Raw genomic sequence first — 19,127 nt, forward strand, 5'->3', positions numbered from 1 at the left:
CAGGCTCTACGAAGTTAGGGCTTCAAAACTGAAAAGATAAAATTTTTGGGCTTCTCGGGAGCTTCGGGACGTGTTTCGGGTGCTAAAATTGATACCGGGGCTTCGGGGAAAGTCAAAATGAAGAAAATATGGAAAAAGGGGTGAAAAGTGGCAATTTCTCAAAATTACCCGAGAAGTTTCACAGGTCCTCTATTTATAGGGCGAGAGGCTCGGATCCAGCGAGGCTCAGTTCGCAGGGCTCCAACGAGGCTCAGTTCGGAAGCGATGACGAACCAGCTCGGTGGCTCGGCTCACAGGTAAGCACGCGTCGGACAGCGAAGCTACACGCACTGGATTCGGATTGGCTCGGTGCTTCGATCCAATCGGAAGACGACAGGAGCGCGAGGCGCGTCGGCAATTCAGACAGGACACGACTCGGTGACGCAGTAGCTTTGTGCGAAGGACGTGGCTGAATCCGGACCTCTCATGCGAGATTTCTCGGAAATTGAGCCCCGAACATCTAAAATCCATAACTTTCGCATACAAGCTCCGGTTTTGACGTTCTTTATATGCACGCGTAGCTAAAATTACGTTCTACAACTTTCGTTTAGACTACGTCGACTAATTTTGAATTTATTTTTAATATTATTATTTTTAACAGACTAGGACAGGAAAATCCGTTAAAAATTCATAACTTTTTCATCCGACATCCGTTTTCGTCAGACTTTTTACCGTTGTACTACAAATGACGAGACCTTCGATTCTCATTTAGGATGTATCGGTCAAATATCACTCGATCTAAAATTCGAGTTTTTAGCTGTCTACTGCTAAGTTGAAATTTCGAAAAATCATAACTTCCTCATACGAAGTCAGATTTTGGCGTTCTTTTTATCGAATTTCTCAGTTTAAAGAATACTACGACTTTCATTTAGATTACTAAGACTAAAAAGTAGTTTATCAAAAACTCACTTTTTAGGTCATTCGGCGTCGTGCCGGTTTTGTCGCGGATCTTCGGTTTGTCATAACTTCTTCGTTATAACTCGGATTTCGACGAGGTTTTCGCCTACTAGTTTCTAACGAGATTTTCTACAACATCAAATAATAAAATTTTACTTATTTAAAATTTTATATTTTCACTAAATTTCACAATTTGGCTTTTAATTGGAATCTCATAAGACTTCCAATATTTTCTGAGTGATTCTAAACATAGTTTTACTTCATTTCTAGTATAAACCATCTGTTAGAACTCAACATTCAATCACATAGTATTTCACAATTTTATTCATTACAAAACACGATTTCAAAACGTGTATGTTACATAAGTCCTGTAAACATTTCTTATGTAACTATACATATCTAGGCATGCATTTGACAATATAAAAGTATAAAAGAAGTTTGTAAAACCTTTGAAAAGTTTAATAACTAAGAAATGATGACTTGATGTCAGTTTATAAAATGATTTGAAAGTAGTTTGTTTGATAAGACAGTTTTAAGTATAAGGAAAAACCTTTGTTAGAAACACATTTGTAACAAAGTTTGAAAGGAAACATACAGTATGTAAATCAGTTTGACAAAGAGTTTTCAATATGTAAAAATGTTTGAAAAAGTTATTTGAAGTAATATGTTTGGTAAAACAACTAAATGTATAATAAATCCATTTGTATGCTAGTTATTAATCACATCTGATTGATATAATAACTAGCATAATTCAACTTGTATTCCCCCCCCCCCCATAGAGCATTTATGAACATTTTAAAACATTTAAAAGGTTAATTAAGGGGTATGAACTCACCTGCAGTGAGAGGATCGGATGGAAGTGTCGAACAAGTGTTTGGTGTCAAGTGAAGACTTAAACACACATAATGATCATAATAACATATAAACACATATGGATATATATACAGTTAGTTATTTAAACACTAATTAGACATGTATAAAAATCCTAATGTGTGGAAAACACTTTGCTCAAAGTATTCGGAGGCTATCGGGTTGTAACAAAGGAGTATAAGGCCTTATAAGTGAGTTTATGGTCCATAGACCATACTTGCTGGATTTTACGGCTCAGGGGAGTTTACTCTTGGCCGTAAAATCTCAAATGTGTCTCCAAATGAGGCTTAAAGCTATTATGTCTTAAGTTGTTAAGTGTTCCAAGGCTTAAACAAGAGGTTAGGTGGGTTTAAGGTCCAAGAATGGTCCTTATATGTGTTTACGGCCTGGGACCACTTCCCCATGAGTTTACGACCATAAACTCATGGTATGAAGTACCAATTCGTTGATTGAAGTCCCTAGCTCAATGTGGTGTAATTCTAGACTAAGATTCATGTAAGCATATCTATATAAACGTATTCATGTAAGCGTATCTATGTAAATGTATTCATGTAAGCGTATTCATGTAAGCGTATCTATGTAAACGTATTAATGTAATATGTAATGTATTAGTATAGAGTCATGAATGAACTAACTCTTGTGTGATTCCTTGTACTTGGAATGGTAAGTTATATCTCCTAACTATACCTATTATAGTTACTAGTAATGTACGTGTATAACCGAAAGTAAGCATTTGCTACCCAAAGGTACTAAACTGACTGGTGGAACTTTTATGTCTATATATGTATACATGATATATAACTAATATTTAGACGACATTCGGACGGGTAATCGATGCCCTAAGGCCACATCCCAACGAGGAAAAGGAAATAAAGCGAGCTAGCCGTCCTAAGCCCTTTAAACATTTCTTATATAACTATACATATCTTGGCATGCATTTGACAATATAAAAGTATAAAAGAAGTTTGTAAAACCTTTGAAAAGTTTAATAACTAAGAAATGATGACTTGATGTTAGTTTATAAAATGATTTGAGAGTAGTTTGTTTGATAAGATAGTTTTAAGTATAAGGAAAAACCTTTGTTTGAAACACATTTGTAACAAAGTTTGAAAGGAAACATACTGTATGTAAATTAGTTTGATAAAGAGTTTTAATATGTAAAAACATTTGAAAAAGTTATTTGAAGTAATCTGTTTGGTAAAACAGCTAAACGTATAATAAATCCATTTGTATGCTAGTAATTAATCACATGTGATTGATATAATAACTAGGATGATTCAACTTGTATCCCCCCCCCCCTAAAGCATTTATGAACATTTTAAAACATTTAAAAGGTTAATTAAGGGGTATGAACTCACCTGCAGTGAGTGGATCGGATGGAAGTGTCGGACAAGTGCTTGGTGTCAAGTGAAGACTTAAACACACACAATGATCCTAATAACATATAAACACATATGTATATATACAATTAGTGATTTAAACACTAATTAGACAAGTATAAACATCCTAGTGTGTGGAAAACACTTTGTTCAAAGTGTTACGAGGCTATTAGGTTGTAACAAAGGAGTATAAGGCCTTGTAAGTGAGTTTATGGTCCATAGACCATACTTGTTGGAGTTTAAGGTCCAGGGGAGTTTACTCCTGGCCGTGAAATCTCAAATGGGTCACCAAATGAGGCTTAAAGCTATTATGTCTTAAGTGGTTAAGTATTCCAAGGCTTAAAAAAGAGGCTAAGTGGGTTTCAGGTCCAAGAATGGTCCTTATATATGTTTACGGCCTGGGGACCACTTCCCCATGAGTTTACGGCCATAAACTCATGGTATGAAGTACCAATTCGTTGATTGAAGTCCCTAGCTTAATGTGGTGTAATTCTAGACTAATATCCATGGCTTGGTAAGGTGCTTTGATCAACTTTGCACCATTTAAGGGAGTTTACAGCCTTTAGGGGTTCCTTGGTTGTAAACTCCCATTCAACCCTCAAAACTTGGTGTTTAAGGTCCTTAATACATCAAGGAGGTGATCTAGGTTAGTGTCCAAGTTCAAAGGAGGGACTAGGGTGCCATTTGCACCACTTAAAGGGGTTTACGGCCCAAGAACATGTCTTGAAGGTAAACTCCTTGAATCATGTGTTTGCTTATGATTTCTAGGCTTTAAACATGTTAAACCTAGTGTACAACAAGTTAGAACAAGAGTACTTACGATCTAGGAGCTTGAATGGTCGATTTTGGTCAAGAACACTAGTGTGTGTTCTTGGTGTTCTTGGTGAAATTTGAAGATCTACAAAATGGAATGATTTCACGGATGAAATCATGTAAGATTACTAGTTTATGTAAGATATCAACTAGTTAGGACAATAAACTTACGAGATTTGAAGATCGGGGACGAAGATCGGGATGATAGTTGAGAGGATTTCAGCCAAAGGAAAGGGAAGAATGAACAAATGGCCAGAACTTGACCATATAAGGGGAGTTTACGGCCAACATGGAGTTTACGGCTGTAAACTCCATGGTGGTGGCCATGAACTCCTGGTTAGGGTGTTCCAGGTCTGTTCTTTGTGCTATTTCTCCAGCAGATAAGCCCCGACACTTATCTCTTAAGTGTACAAGGATCAGAACGCTCAAACAGACTCCAAATTGTGCTAAATGATAGCAGGAACAAGTTTGACTTTTAATGAAGTGTTTGACTGTAAAGGATAGAAAATTTCGGGTTGTCACAACAATTGGAAAAAAAAGGAAATATTTGTTATTACAATCACATGTGAGCAAACTATTATGTCTTTATAATCATAATTGATTTAAAACATTTTACTATTGAACCACATGTGATTTTAAGTGTCATAAATAGAAGAGAAATTATTAAACATACCACTAAATAAGTAGATGGTCCAACAAAATTGCTTGTTGGATTGGATGGATCAAAAGATCGTTTTGTTTTAACCAAACAATCAAGCAAGTAGGAGCACCAATCAATGTTGATTATGTTTGTATTTTTCATGATGTAGTTCAAGGGATTTGTGTTTACTTTTCCACATGAGCTTGATTCTATAAGAGAGTTTATCAACAAGGCAATGAAGTTCATCTTGAAGTTCATATCTGCATTGTCCGAGGAGACAATATTCATCGTAATCTCGTGCAGTCTGATCATTTTTTGTTTTCAAATTGTTCAGCCCACTCATTATAAGTGTTATAATTTTCTTTTCGAAATGGAAGTTTTGAAAATTGTTTTTTTCCTAAAGGTAATCCTAGCATTTGATTCACTGATTCTCTTGTAACATCGATCTCAACTCCCTCTCGAAGAATAATTTTCATTTTTTTCGGATCAAATTTCTCAAGAACATTGCAACTTAATGCCCCTGGGACTTCAGTCATTTTCATCATTAACATAGCACCAAATCCCATTTGTTTAACACAATCTTTTTGAATGGTATTTAAACCTTGGATGATTGATAGCAATGCCCCAGGTGAGCACCTATTACCAAACAAAACAATTAATGAATTTATATGTGATTCATTAATCCGATATGTTTCAAATCATATTCGATTTAAATTAGATTGTTATTAACAAAGATATACATGTTTCTAATTGTATCAAAATGCTTATTAGCAGTCTTCTTCTGTCTTTTTTTAATCTCTTTTGTTTCAGAAACTGAATCTTCAGCTTTCCTTTTCATTTTTTATTCCTTTTTCATCTCTTGTCCTGTAAAAGATGTTATCAAGTGATAATAATTAAATAAAAAATGATTAAACAAATAGCTAATAAATAAGTATTTATGTTTTCGATAGCTATTTTTAATCAAATGTAATTGAAGGAATATATTTTTAAATAATGTGTATAATTGTAGATATAACTCGGATATGATTAAAACAAGTCATGATGTAAATCACATGTGATTGAATATCTTTTTTGTAATATAAATAATGGTAATCACATTTGATTATATAAGATTTGTGTTTATGGTTTATAATCATATGTGATTGAGAAACACCTTTATCATTTTTTTCTCTGTTCTTGTATCTATTTTTCTGTTAAACTGTCCTTTTTTCCCTTTTGTTCCTTTTGTTTTGGATTTTCTTAGATATAAAAATTCAATCAAATGAATTAAAGATTGAACAATCATTATAAATAAAAATTCATTAATCATAATTGAATGTAAATCACATATGATTTCTTTCTTTAATATATTACTAATACAGATATTATCAGAAATCACATGTGATTAAATATCTTTTGTGTACATACAATGTTCACAACACATAATAATTACATGTTATTGAATATGTTTTAGGTACATAAAAGATATCAATCATATGTGATTAATAACAAAGTGTTTGTTTACTTTTTTTGAACTATATTTCTTGGTGATTTTCTTGTTGTTTTGCTTTCGGTAGGCTTTTTCTGTGTAGGCTTCTCTTTGTTTTGTTCTCAAAAAAATGCTTATACAATTAGAAAACCATATTTGATTATACACATAAAATATATGAATCAAAATTGATTATTTTAAGTAATAAGTTTTTAATATTGATTATAATCACATGTGATTGAGTTATACATTTTCCTTGTTTTTGTTTAGACGTCTTTTTGTTGTTTCTTCTTCAATGATTGTTTTTCCTTCTCCCTTAGATTTTTCTGAGACATAAATATATATATATATATATATATATATATATATATATATATATATATATATATATATAATGTTATTATTATAAAAAAATGCATTGTCATTTGATAGATGTTAAGCACAAGTGATTTTATACATCTTGTATAGATAAAAGATTGTAATTATATTTAATTAAAAAAGATTGTGTTATATTTATGTGTATAATTATATTTGATTATACACATAATTATAAGAATGAATATATAATCAGAAAAACACAAAGTCAATTTGAATCACATGTGATTAAATATCTTTTGTGTATATATAATGTTTACAACAGATAATAATTACATGTTATTGAATATGTTTTTGGTACATAAAAGATATAAATTATATGTGATCATAATCATTTGTGATTGAAATATACCTTTTTGAACTATAATTCTTGGTGATTTTCTTGTTGTTTTGCTTTCGGTAGGTTTTTTCTGTGTAGGATTCTCTTCGTTTTATTCTGAAAAAAAACATATATAATTAGAAAATCACATTTGATTATACACATAAAATATATGAATCAGAACTGATTATTGAATTATTTAAGTGTTACCATTTTGAATTAGTCTTCTGGCTATTGCTTTTGTATATTTTTAAGTACTCGTTTCTTTATTTGTTGGCTGCTCTTTATTGGTTTCTAAGAAGTACAAATATATGTATTATAAGAAAATCATATATGATTATTTCAACTCATGACAAATAAGTAATATATTGTTTAAATAGATTGTAATCAGATGTGATTCAATCTTTGTTCTATGTATAAATGTAATCAAATGTGATTCAATCATTTTGGAGGTCATAACATCAACAAATCATATATGATTGAACACAATCATATGATTCATTACCTTCATGCATGTTTTTTCTATCTATCCTCTTTCTACAATGTTTTTTTTTTAATATTTTAGTAACATATGATATGATTGAACACAATCATATATGATTGAACATAGCCATATGATTTATTACCTTCATGCATGTTTTTTCTATCAATGATATATGATTGAACACAGTCATATGATTTATATGATTGCAAACTCTCATTATAAGTAACATCTACAATTTCAAAACAAATTTATTTTCATTTCGATGAAACTTTTTTTTTCAATCATAATATTAGTAACAGAACACTAAATCAAGAAATTAATCGTTAATATTAGTAAAATTGAGTGTTATTTTAACAGAAAACTTAGGTAAATTGTTAACTAAGGTTTGATTTCAAAAAAACTTTCGAATAATGCCGATTTCTTGTATATTGATGAAACAAATAGAAGGAAAACTCGAAAAATCGAGTGATATTTATAAAAAAAAAAAAAAAAAACAAAAAAAAAAAAACAAAAAACAAAACTAGATAATAATGAGAGTAAAGTGATATTTACCTTTCGATGAAAGTTTCGATTGCATTTTTTCAGTTTTTGACAACATATGGAATCGTTTTTCTTGAAAATATTTGAAAATGATTGAAATGTTAGAGAGTAGCGATAGGGTTTTATGTTGAGAGAGATGAGGGTTTTTTATTCGTTCGAGGATTCAAACGATGTATGTTTGGAACCAGCTTATATACCGTTGTTCACGACTCTTTCTATAAAGATCCATCATCATCATGATGATGATGATGATATATATATATATATATATATATATATATATATATATATATATATATATACATATATAATAGTTCAATAGAGAACAATTATTATTCAAGGAACCAATCCAAAGCGTCGGAATTTAAAGCGATCAACAGCAAAATGAAGGGTTGTAAATTTTTATAATGGACGCACATGTACCGGATTATAACAAAACTCACTTCTTATTTTTCATTTAAAATTTTTTTTAGACCAAGTTTTTTATCGAAAAAAAATCCGAATATACCGTTGTTCACGACTCTTTCTATAGAGATCCATGATGATATATAAAAAACGAACTTTTTTTTTCAAAAAAAAAAAAAAAAACCCAATTAATTTTCTTATTTTTTTCAATATTTAAGTTTTTTTTATAAAAAAAAATAATTATACCAAATATATTAATTTTTTGTACTCTATTAATAAACATCAACACTGTTAATCTAAACTATATATATTTCAATTTTTAACATTCACAATATGAAAAATCTCGAACAGTTAAGATTCACAATGTAAATCTGAGAAGGTTCTCAAAAAAATAAAAAAATAAAAAAATAAAAAAAAAAATCGATCAGTGTAGATTCACATTATGAATCTAAACTGTAAATATTTCAAATTTTAACATTCACAATGTAAAAAAGCTCCGATCAGTTCAGATTCACACTCTGAATTTGATTTATTATTATACAAACTGTGAATCTGAAGAGGTTTACAATGTGAGTCTGAACATGTTTACAATATGAATCTGAACAAGTTTACAATGTGAATTTGAACTGAAATATCGTTTTTTTTTAATATGAATATGAATCTATGTTTAAAAAGTACAAAAAATATGAATTTTGATATATTTATTAATTTTTTTCTATAAAAAATAAACCTTAACTTTTTTCATTAAAGAAAATGAAGTGGGTTTTTTTCTGAAAAAAAAAAAAATTTCGTTTTTTATGTATCATTATGCATCTCTATAAAAAGAGGACGAAAAATTGTGATAAACGAAAAAAAGTGGTGGGTTTTTTTGTAAGTGATAGATTTTTTGGTATAATCCGGTATGTGTACGTCCAATGTAAAAGTGTACATCTATTTTCTTGGCGTTGATCGTTATGATTTTCGATGTTCACGATTGGTTTGTTGGTTCCGTAGATAATTATGGCTCTCTCTCTCTCTCTCTCTCTCTCTCTCTCTCTCTCTCTATATATATATATATATATATATATATATATATATATATATATATATATATATATATATATATATATATATATATATATATATATATATATATATATATATATATATATATATATATATATACACATTGGTATTGACAGTTCATATAAGAAATGTCGTTGTAGTTACTGCAAGTGCAAGATTCACGGTAATAGACGATCACACAAAAACACTTAAAAGAAGTAATGATTATAGTGGGTATTTGTGCCCATGCAAAGGTAGCCAACACTTGTGTTCTCTTCATGGCCCTACTACAAATCCGACAGTCCTGCAGAGATAGTGTATTTACTTGCCAAAATCTATGTTGCTTCTTTTAGTAATCTTAATATCTACTTTTGTTTTTTAGTAATTGTAAACATAGATTTGATTTTATAATTATAGTTCTGATTATATAAAAGAAGGTAAACGTTAAAAGTAATAAGTATGTGAAAATGATGAACGCAAATTGGACATGGACGTTAAGTGAGTGAAAATGATGAATGTAAATTGGACATGGACGTGAAATAAAGGGTCTGGGATACGGAAACAATCATGCATCATCTCATTTAAGAACCAAAGCCAAGTTGTGGTGAGTAGAGAAGGAGAGGGGACCAAATAGAAGCATTCTCTTCGTACCTCTTTGAAAAACATACAAGCGTAGCTGAGGTTCCTTAATTAATTTTTAGGAGTGTATAATATATTTGTTCTCTGCCAACAGGTATTGAAACGGGCTCCACAAGACCATATTTGGGATATAATTAATTCCTGCAGCAACGCCATGTGTGTCAAAGCACAAACGCTTGGAAACAACTGCAACTCAGAAACCAACCATGAAACGTCGACGAGCTAGATGGAGTGGATGTAGAACAACAACAGAGCAAAACGCCTGAACCGCATACATAAACAGCCAATACGGACTTTCATCACATTACACTAATAAGTAACAACCTTATATAGGATATTGCGGGGATCTCTCATTGCCTTGGAATATTCTTGAGTTGTAATCTTGGTATACCTTAAAATTAAGAGAAAATTCGTATATAACCAAAAAGAGGATTTGTTTAAAGAAAATAACCATGAAAAAAAGGATTTCAGAAAATGACAAAAGTATCCGTAAAGCACCATCTGCGGATCTCTCTATAGCTCTGTGGATCCTTTACAACTCTGCGGAATGTGAGTTTTTTAAATTTTTTTTCGTTTTTTCGTATTTCTTTTTGCGTTTATTTTCGTTTATTAATATTAATTTTTTATTTTTTTTTTAAAATACACTAATACCTTATGTGATTATTATGTAAAAAATTTGAAAAAAAAATGTTAAAAATAATGAAATATCTAAACGATCTGCAGAGCACCCTGTACGGATCCATTAAAGGCTCTGCGGATCCTCTACAGTCCTGCGGAATCTTTGTTTTTTGATTTTTTTTTTTGCGTTTGTTATTATTAATTTTTTTAAATACACTAATACCTTATGTGATTATGTAAAAAATTTGACAAAAAAAGGTTTAAAAAAAGGAACTTAGGATCCGTAGAGCACCCTCTGCATATCCATTAAAGACTTCGTGGATCATCTACAGCTCTGCGAAATCTTTGTTTTTTGATTTTTTTAATTTTTTATCAAATTTTTTACATAATCACATAAGGTATTAATGTATATAAAAAAATTAATATTAATAAACAAAAATGAACGCAAAAAACAAAACAAAACAAAACGAAAAAAAATCAAAAAATCAAAAAACATAGATTCCGCAGAACTATAGAAGATCCGCATAGCTTTTAATGGATCCGCAGAGGGTGTTATGCGGATCCTAAGTTCATTATTTTTATCTTTTTTTGTCAAATTTTTTACATACTCGCATAAAGTATTAGTGTATTTAAAAAAAAATTATTAATAAACGAAAATGAACGCAAAAAAAAATAAATAAATAAAAAATAAAAAAAAATAAAAAAAACGAAAATAAAAATTAAAAAAAAATCAAAAAACAAAGATTCTACAGAGCTGTAGAGGATCCGCAGAGGGTGCTCTGCGAATCCTTTGGACATTTCATTATTTTTAATTTTTTTGTCAATTTTTTTACATAATAATCACATAAGGTATTAGTATATTTAAAAAAAAATTAAAAATTAATATTAATAAAAAAAATGAAAGTAAAAAAAACGAAAAAATCAAAAAAAAAAAATTAAAAAACCCACATTCCGCAGAGTTGTAGAAGGATCCGCAGAGCTGTGCGCAGAAGGTGCTCTGCGGATACTTTGGTGATTTTCCGAAATCTATTTTTTCTTGTTATTTTCTTTAAACCAACTCTCTTTTTTGGTTATATCTCAAATTTTCTCTGAAATTAAATAAGGCATCCAAAATGCTGGCGAACGGTCGATTGCTTTATGTTCCATTTCGTCTTGTGTTGTTCGGTCTATGCTGTATGCTATATTTTCCACAAGGACTTGAGAAGCAGAATTTTAAAGAACTTAATTAGTTGCGGTAATCAAAAGAAGGTAACATCAGGAACTATGATGGTGCTTCTAGAATTAAAAATAACTAAATATAAGAGTAAACGTAAAAAATGTTGTTTTATATATTATTTTACTTTGGTTTGAGTTCAAAAATCAAATTATCATTTGAAAAAAACAGCGTACTTAACTAGGGTTTCACACCCCGACGCAGTTGCAACAAAGACCCCATGATCACTACACGAGTCTACCCTTGCGCCGACGGTTTTTTTTAACCGTATGTCGACGGCAAGTCATAGGGATAGCTTATACCGATAACAATGCAACTCGTCGGTACAAAGTCGTCTGAATATCCCCATCGGCATAGGTGGAAAAAGTCGTTGGCATAGATATCGTCTGGATAGCTACCCCTATACTGACAACATGTCGTCTGCACAATCTCCGCCGAGACTGATTTTCGAAAAAAAAAAGTTTTAATATTTACTTGTACCGATGACATGTCGTCGGGACAAGAGTAGTATAATTAAAATCCGATTAGCAATTGAAGGTTTACAACACCATTAAATCTATGTCCAATTTAATCAAAACAACAAACGGTTTAGTACAATAGACAACCAAGGATTAACATGAAGATACCTAAAATCAGATTCAACGTGAATCATCATGATACAAGATTCATAAACAATTAATAGCCAAAATCAAAATATGTGTTATTCTAGTTATTTTTAATTCAATATGAACCATCATGCATGAGGTTTTTTGAACGGTTTAGAAACTTTGTTGATGTTGTAAGTCGTTTTCCCATCAACAATCACTTCCTTTTTATGGAGATGCTTCATTCTCATTCTCATCCTCATTGTCTTCAAGTGTTTATGAACACATAGATTATCCATTTATAATCACTACAAATCATGAATACACAAAGCCAAAATACATATGAAGTACTTACAGTTCTTTCATTTTCAACATCATTTGGGGTCTACAAAACCTTTTGGTATTCTTCTTTGAGTTCAACATCCCTTGTAGTAAAAGGCTTCTTTTCGTGAAAAAAAATAATCAAGATTTGGAAAACAAAAACTCATTGGATACTTTTCAACAAAAGAGTTAATTAGACATGTGTAACGTCCCAACTATCAGGTATCATTATTATTCAATTTAGGCTTCATGTTTTAAGGCCTACGCGACAAGTTGATGCTATGACTCGTCGAGTAGCAGCGGGATGGGACACGTCATTTAATGATTTAACTCGGCGATTCGGGAAAGGGACTCGACGAGTAGGAGCTGGCGGGGGGAACCCTAAATTTCAGGGTTTTGCACCCTATATATTGGACCATTAGCGCCTCCCAGTGTCTTTTATCCCCCCCCCCCCCTTGAGAGCCAAAAAATCTAATTTTCGTGTGTGTGAGCCTTGTGAGTGTTTTGGAGCCTTGGAAAGTCCTCTACGGAAGGAAATTTGTAGATCAAGAGGCTAGCATCAAGGAAATTCGTGTGGATCCAGAGTCTCCTTCAGTTTGGGCATATTTTGGAGGTAACCAGCATTACCTTGATCTTTTCCTCCTAGAATCTCTCTTGCGTAAAGTTTAGGGTTTCTTTAGCTTATTTATGAAGGGATTATTGAGTGGGAGCTAGATCTGAAGTTGAAACTTCAGATCTGAACCTCCCTTGGGTCCTAAGTTCATAAAGTTCTCTGTATTGTCATGAAAGAACCCTTCCTTATGAGTAAAGCTTCATTTCAAGCTTGGATTCGGATTTTGAGGCATGCAAATACGTAAAGGTAGCAACTTTACGTTGCTAATGCACTCTAGGGACCTAGATCTACTATTTGGATCGGAGGAATAGTCCAGAATCACTTTATCATGGGAGTATTTGTATAGACTCGGCAAGTTTGGGAGATGACTCACGAGTCGAGTAGGGTTTTTATCCGAATTGGTCCCGCGTGGACTCGACGAGTCTGGGAGATGACTCAGCGAGTCAGTTTGGGTTTCCAAGCATTGGGTCGCGTATTGACTCGACGAGTCTGTTAGAAACTCATCAAGTTGAGTCGAGTAACGCTTGAATTAGTAGGGACTCGATGAAGGGAAAGTAGCACTCAACAAATAGGTCAACATGGACTGTTGACCATCGACCAATGACTTTGACTTTGACTAGGGAGTGTCTTGTGCCTTCCAATGGATTTTTGGTAATTTGAGTAATTATTGAGTGGACCACTTATGGGTACAGGTGAGGTGGCCGAAGCTATATCTGGAGGTGTGGACAGTATTATTCCGAGCTTCTAGCGAGGTGAGTTATACTCACTATATCACTAGGGTCTAAGGCACCAAGGCTGGCCCTTTAAGTTGTTATTCTGATTATAGTATGGTGTATGTGGCTATGATCTATTAAATCAGTATCAGGGTAGACAGGATGTTGTTATGCTTTATGGTCCATTAGGATTGGTATGTTAGTGACCTGGTTAGGTCGGCATGCTGGTTATAAGTGATTGTTATGATAGATGATTTGTGAGATAGTTACATATATATATATATATATATATATATATATGTCAGTATATGTTATTTATGTGCACATGGTTATTGTTTGATGGTTGGGTTGAGGCGGTCCTGCTTTTTGCTGAAGGCCAACATACCTGACGAGCGGTCTGGATAGACTGTGGGCCCTGCATGACAGTCCAGTCATACCGAAGGCTCAGGATAGATCCAGATAGACTATAGGCCTTGCAAGGCAATCCAATCAGGCTGAAGGCCCGGTATACATGTTGTTGTTTGTGACAACCTGAAATTTCCATTCTGTACAAACCATATCATGTCAATAGAAGTTAGAACAGTTACAGTTAAGTTCCAGACTTTTTGGTATAAGTTTGACAGTTTTTCAGGATTTACACTTAAGGAGATATCAGGAGAGTGGATGCACTAGGGTTTTGTGCAACACTGTTATTCCAAAACTCTATGATATTAGAGTTCATTTCGGGAATAAAATATTTTCTGTCAAAAATCACAGGACTATATATAGAAATCTGAGCCATATTTATTCATTAGTTACATTTCCAACTAGAGAAAATCCATTTTCTCTCTCACGGATCTTCGGGTTTTCAACCCAAATCGTGAGTACATCTATCTAGTTGTATTATATAGCTTAGATTGTGTTTAATAACATCAAAATCATAGCAAAACAGCAAGATTCGAGATTTTACCGCCCAAGAACACCTTGGGGAGTAAACTCTTTTATAAGGGCCAAAGTGTGCCCAATGTCCCTCCAAGCCTTGGAACTCAACCTAAAAACTACAATGACATGTTTAGACCACAAAATCATTAAGAAACAAAGGCTAGAAGTGACTTCACGGCCAAGGATGTTCTTGGGCTGTGAACTCCATTTTTAGGTGCCAAAACACCCCAAAAGCCTTCCTTAAGCCAAGAGACTAGTTTAGACATGTACCCTAATGAGTTTAGGACTAGCAAACACCCTTAGAACACCAAGAGTAAGGTTTTCACGGCCCAAGAAGTTCCAGGGCCATGAACTCCAAATAATAGGGCCAAATGGTGCTATAAACTCTTCTAAAGCCTTGTACACTAGCCTAGTTTAGTTCCTAGTTAAATTAGGGACTTGAAAACACCAAAAACACCCATCCAAAGGAGATTACGGCCGTAATCTCCATGGGATTTGGTCCTAGGGCTGTGAACTCCTAAAGGGAGTTATATAATGCCCTAAAGTCTTCCAAAGACCAAGCCATTAAGTAGAATTGCTTCTTAGGGTCTTATAGAGCCTCAAAAATCAATTGGCCAAGTAAGTATGAGCTTACGGCTATAAACTCAAGAGTTTACGACCATAAACTCATTAATTGGTGATATTAGGGCCGTGAACTCCATTAGGGAGTTTCCCTTGATCCCTACACACAATAGCTTTTCCCTACAAACACTTAGATGCAATCCTAGAGGCTAATAACACTTGATAAAGGTGTTTAGCATGTCCTAGGGTGTCTTGACTTGTTTATTAGTTGTTTATAGACTAATTTGTTACATATATTGTTGGATTAATGTCTAAGTCCATAATTATAATTGGTAAGACTTGACCCGACCCGGCATGGTCCATTTGGGTTGCATGACATCATGCACTTGGATAGACTAAAATGAGAGAAATAACACTTAAGGTTTGTTAATATATTATAAGTTCTAATATATTAATAAGGTTATTTAATTAGTATTGATCAAGAATTAATTTGGAATTAATTAAGTGATCAAAAGAAGACTAATTAAATATATGGGTTGATTGTGTAAATCATTCATTCTTATATGTGTGGGCTTGTGATCCAAGATTCCTTATGTTGGACTAAGTCCATGGGGTGACCCATGGATACTCCATGGAGGTTAAAATCCATGGAGCATAAGGAATGGGTAAAGTCATGAGTTACATGGTGTAACCCTAATAGCCACCATATAAAAGAAACCCATGGCTCAAGAAATCGTGACTAACACTATGTGTATGTATGAGGGCTACACGATTTCATGAAGTGTTCTAATTTCTCTATAAGTTATTCCAAGTGCTTATGGTGTTGGGTGAACCATTTGAGGTGTCACACTTGGGGCACTAAGCACTCAAGCTTCATGAAGATAAGCACTATCAAAGAGGTATGTATTCTATCTTGTTATATCCATTATTTTGTATGCTAGATTAGGATAATACCTTGGATGTTCATATTTGCATGTATAATAGAGAAAACATAGATCCAAGGTATTTAGGGTTGCATGTACACTTAGGAGTGTTAGAATGCTCATAACCCAACAGTGGTATCAAAGCCTAGGCTTGTTTTCTTGTTATACCTGCAATAGAAGCTGAAAAATCGAGTTTTGATGCTGTCAGCCCAGCTGACTCACCGAGTCCATGAAGGGACTCGACGAGTCCAAGGCAAAATGCATCCAACTCGCCGAGTTGTGTTCATGCACTCGACGAGTTGGACCCCAGACAGCATATCTTCGAGGTTTTTGGCTAGAAATGGACTAGGAACATTACCCTAAGTTGTTTTGAACTTATAAACTTGTTTTTAAATGTGGTAATGTTCATGCTAATCCATTTTCAAGATAATTGTCAATAGATTCATGTTTTGTATTAGTTTAAAGGTTAGACTAATTACATGAAAAAGTTTGATTTGAATTATCTTGTTCTTATGAGTTGCTTAGATTAATAGAAAAGTTGAGTGAAAAAGTTGTTTTCAATCCAAATTAATCTAAGAGTTGAGTATAAAATGTGTTTGTGTAACTTATCCTTAAGTTACATGAAGAGTCACATTAAAGACTCATAAAACTCATAAAGTTGGCAAAGGTTACAAAAAAGATGAAGAGTCTTGTCCTTAAGTTATGGAGGTTCAAGAGTCACTTCATTAATAAATAAATAAATAAAATATGTAACCTTAATTAATTCCATAAGTTATAAAATAAAGAAAAGATTAATTCTTTATTAGTTTAAAGTCTTCCATAATTTGTCCACAAGTTATGGAACTTGAAGAGTTTTTGGATTAAAACTACTTTAAATACATAAGTTATGGAATTAATTAGTTTTGAATAGCTTCAAAACTTGCCCTCAAGTTTTGGAATTTGTAAAGTTTTCTCTTATGAATACTTTAATTCCAAGTTAGCCCTTAGAATTTTAAAAGTTAAAATTCAACCCTTATACTTTATAATATTATAAGTAAATAATATTTATATGTATAAGAGTAAAGTCGGTCTTACCGCTAGTACGCCTCATTCACGAAGCCGGTCTATAAGGTGGGTATAAGGTTGTTGCCTATAAAATGGCAACTTAATGGGTGTTCACTCTCACCCACCGCTCGCTTAACTGGTGGAGGGTCGTTAGCCGAACGGGTTTGACATGACTATAATTCTACCTTCATTAAAAGTATTAATGATAAATACTAAGTAACTAAACTTTTAATAATACCCAATCTTAGTTACTTAGAAAAATGTGAAAAAGGTGCTAATCCACGAAATTACACTTTGCACTTTGTTTGAGTCGGTTAGTGGAGCGCGTGTGGTTAACCGGCACACTAACTCGTATTTAACAAGGTAGGCAAAGGGTAACTTAAAGTTTATCATAGTATCGATGGAGCGTGTGTGGTTAACCGGCACATCGATTGAGGGATAAACACTTAAGGGTACCCAGTAATTTGCATGGTTACTTCACACCTTGTTTTGTGATCCTCGGCATCCCAGTCACAAAACCTGAAGGGCACACTCGAGATTGAAACATGCCATTGAACAGTTCAATGAATCTCAAAAGATCTAGGAGTTTCAAAACCAATTAAAACCTAATAATACATTTCGTTTATCTTGGTGGAAATTGGTGAATCGTCATTCACCTACCTTCAAATTGTTTTATAGCTTGGATTACGGCATACCTCTTCTAAGTTATAAAATAGTTTGTTGGGTCCTAGCCTTAATATTTTCATATTGGGTGTCATATTAAGGACTCAAAGATCAACTATCTTGAATATCTCCCATAACATGTCTGGATTAGACATTTATGATCTTCCCAAATCTCTTGAAACAAGCTTTCCTAAATGAAGATGATGTCCCATGGATATCATACTTCTCTCTCCTCTTCCAATTATTCTCCCTAACCCACAAGTTCTTGAAAAATTTAAGGTCACTCGAACCCTATTGGCAAGACAAGGTCTAGGTGTGATCACATCTTGGAGATGTAGTCACATATTGACAAGCCGGGAGAGTTGGGTGTCAATGTCTTGAGAAAGTTGGTGGTTCAATCACTTTCTAAGTTACATAGTGAGTTCCTTTGGGACACCTATGAAATAGACTATGACAAGACCCTTAATGATCTCATCTATTGTTAAGATCAACTTCCTGAAACTTTATGGACATTGACAATGGTGACACTGGAAATACAGAAAAAAACATTCTCTTCCCAATGGAAAGGGATCGGCCATAGTCAACTCGGTTGAACAAATGGTAAAGAGAAAAACTAAGTCTGTAATAGTCCTGTGTACCATTATCAAAGGGTCCATATGTTTATATTGCCAAAGTAAGGGTCATTAGTTGCGAAGCTGCCTAATTTACCTAAGGATGTTAAAGTCAATAAGATTGACTCTACTTCAGGTAAAAGTCCACAAATCTAACTCTATTAAGTTTCTATTCTGAGATTCCTGATACATGTTGTGACTGGGTCACATGGTAATGTTTTAAGAATCAAAGAAAAGTAAAGGAACTTAAAGAAAGAATATGCTGAATCTGATCGCATAGATGGATTTCTATCGCGTAGTTTGAAGATCGGATTCTTGAGCTACTTCTTAGGAGTTATGAGATATTGCTAAGGAATAGACAACAACAAGTTTTCGTATGGATTGTAAGGATAAGTTTTTCCGCATAGTTTTAAAATAAAAAGAAAATTTT

Source organism: Lactuca saligna, chromosome 6 (assembly GCF_052625555.1).
Source record: "Lactuca saligna cultivar CGN05327 chromosome 6, ASM5262555v1, whole genome shotgun sequence".
Taxonomy (NCBI): Eukaryota; Viridiplantae; Streptophyta; class Magnoliopsida; order Asterales; family Asteraceae; genus Lactuca; species Lactuca saligna.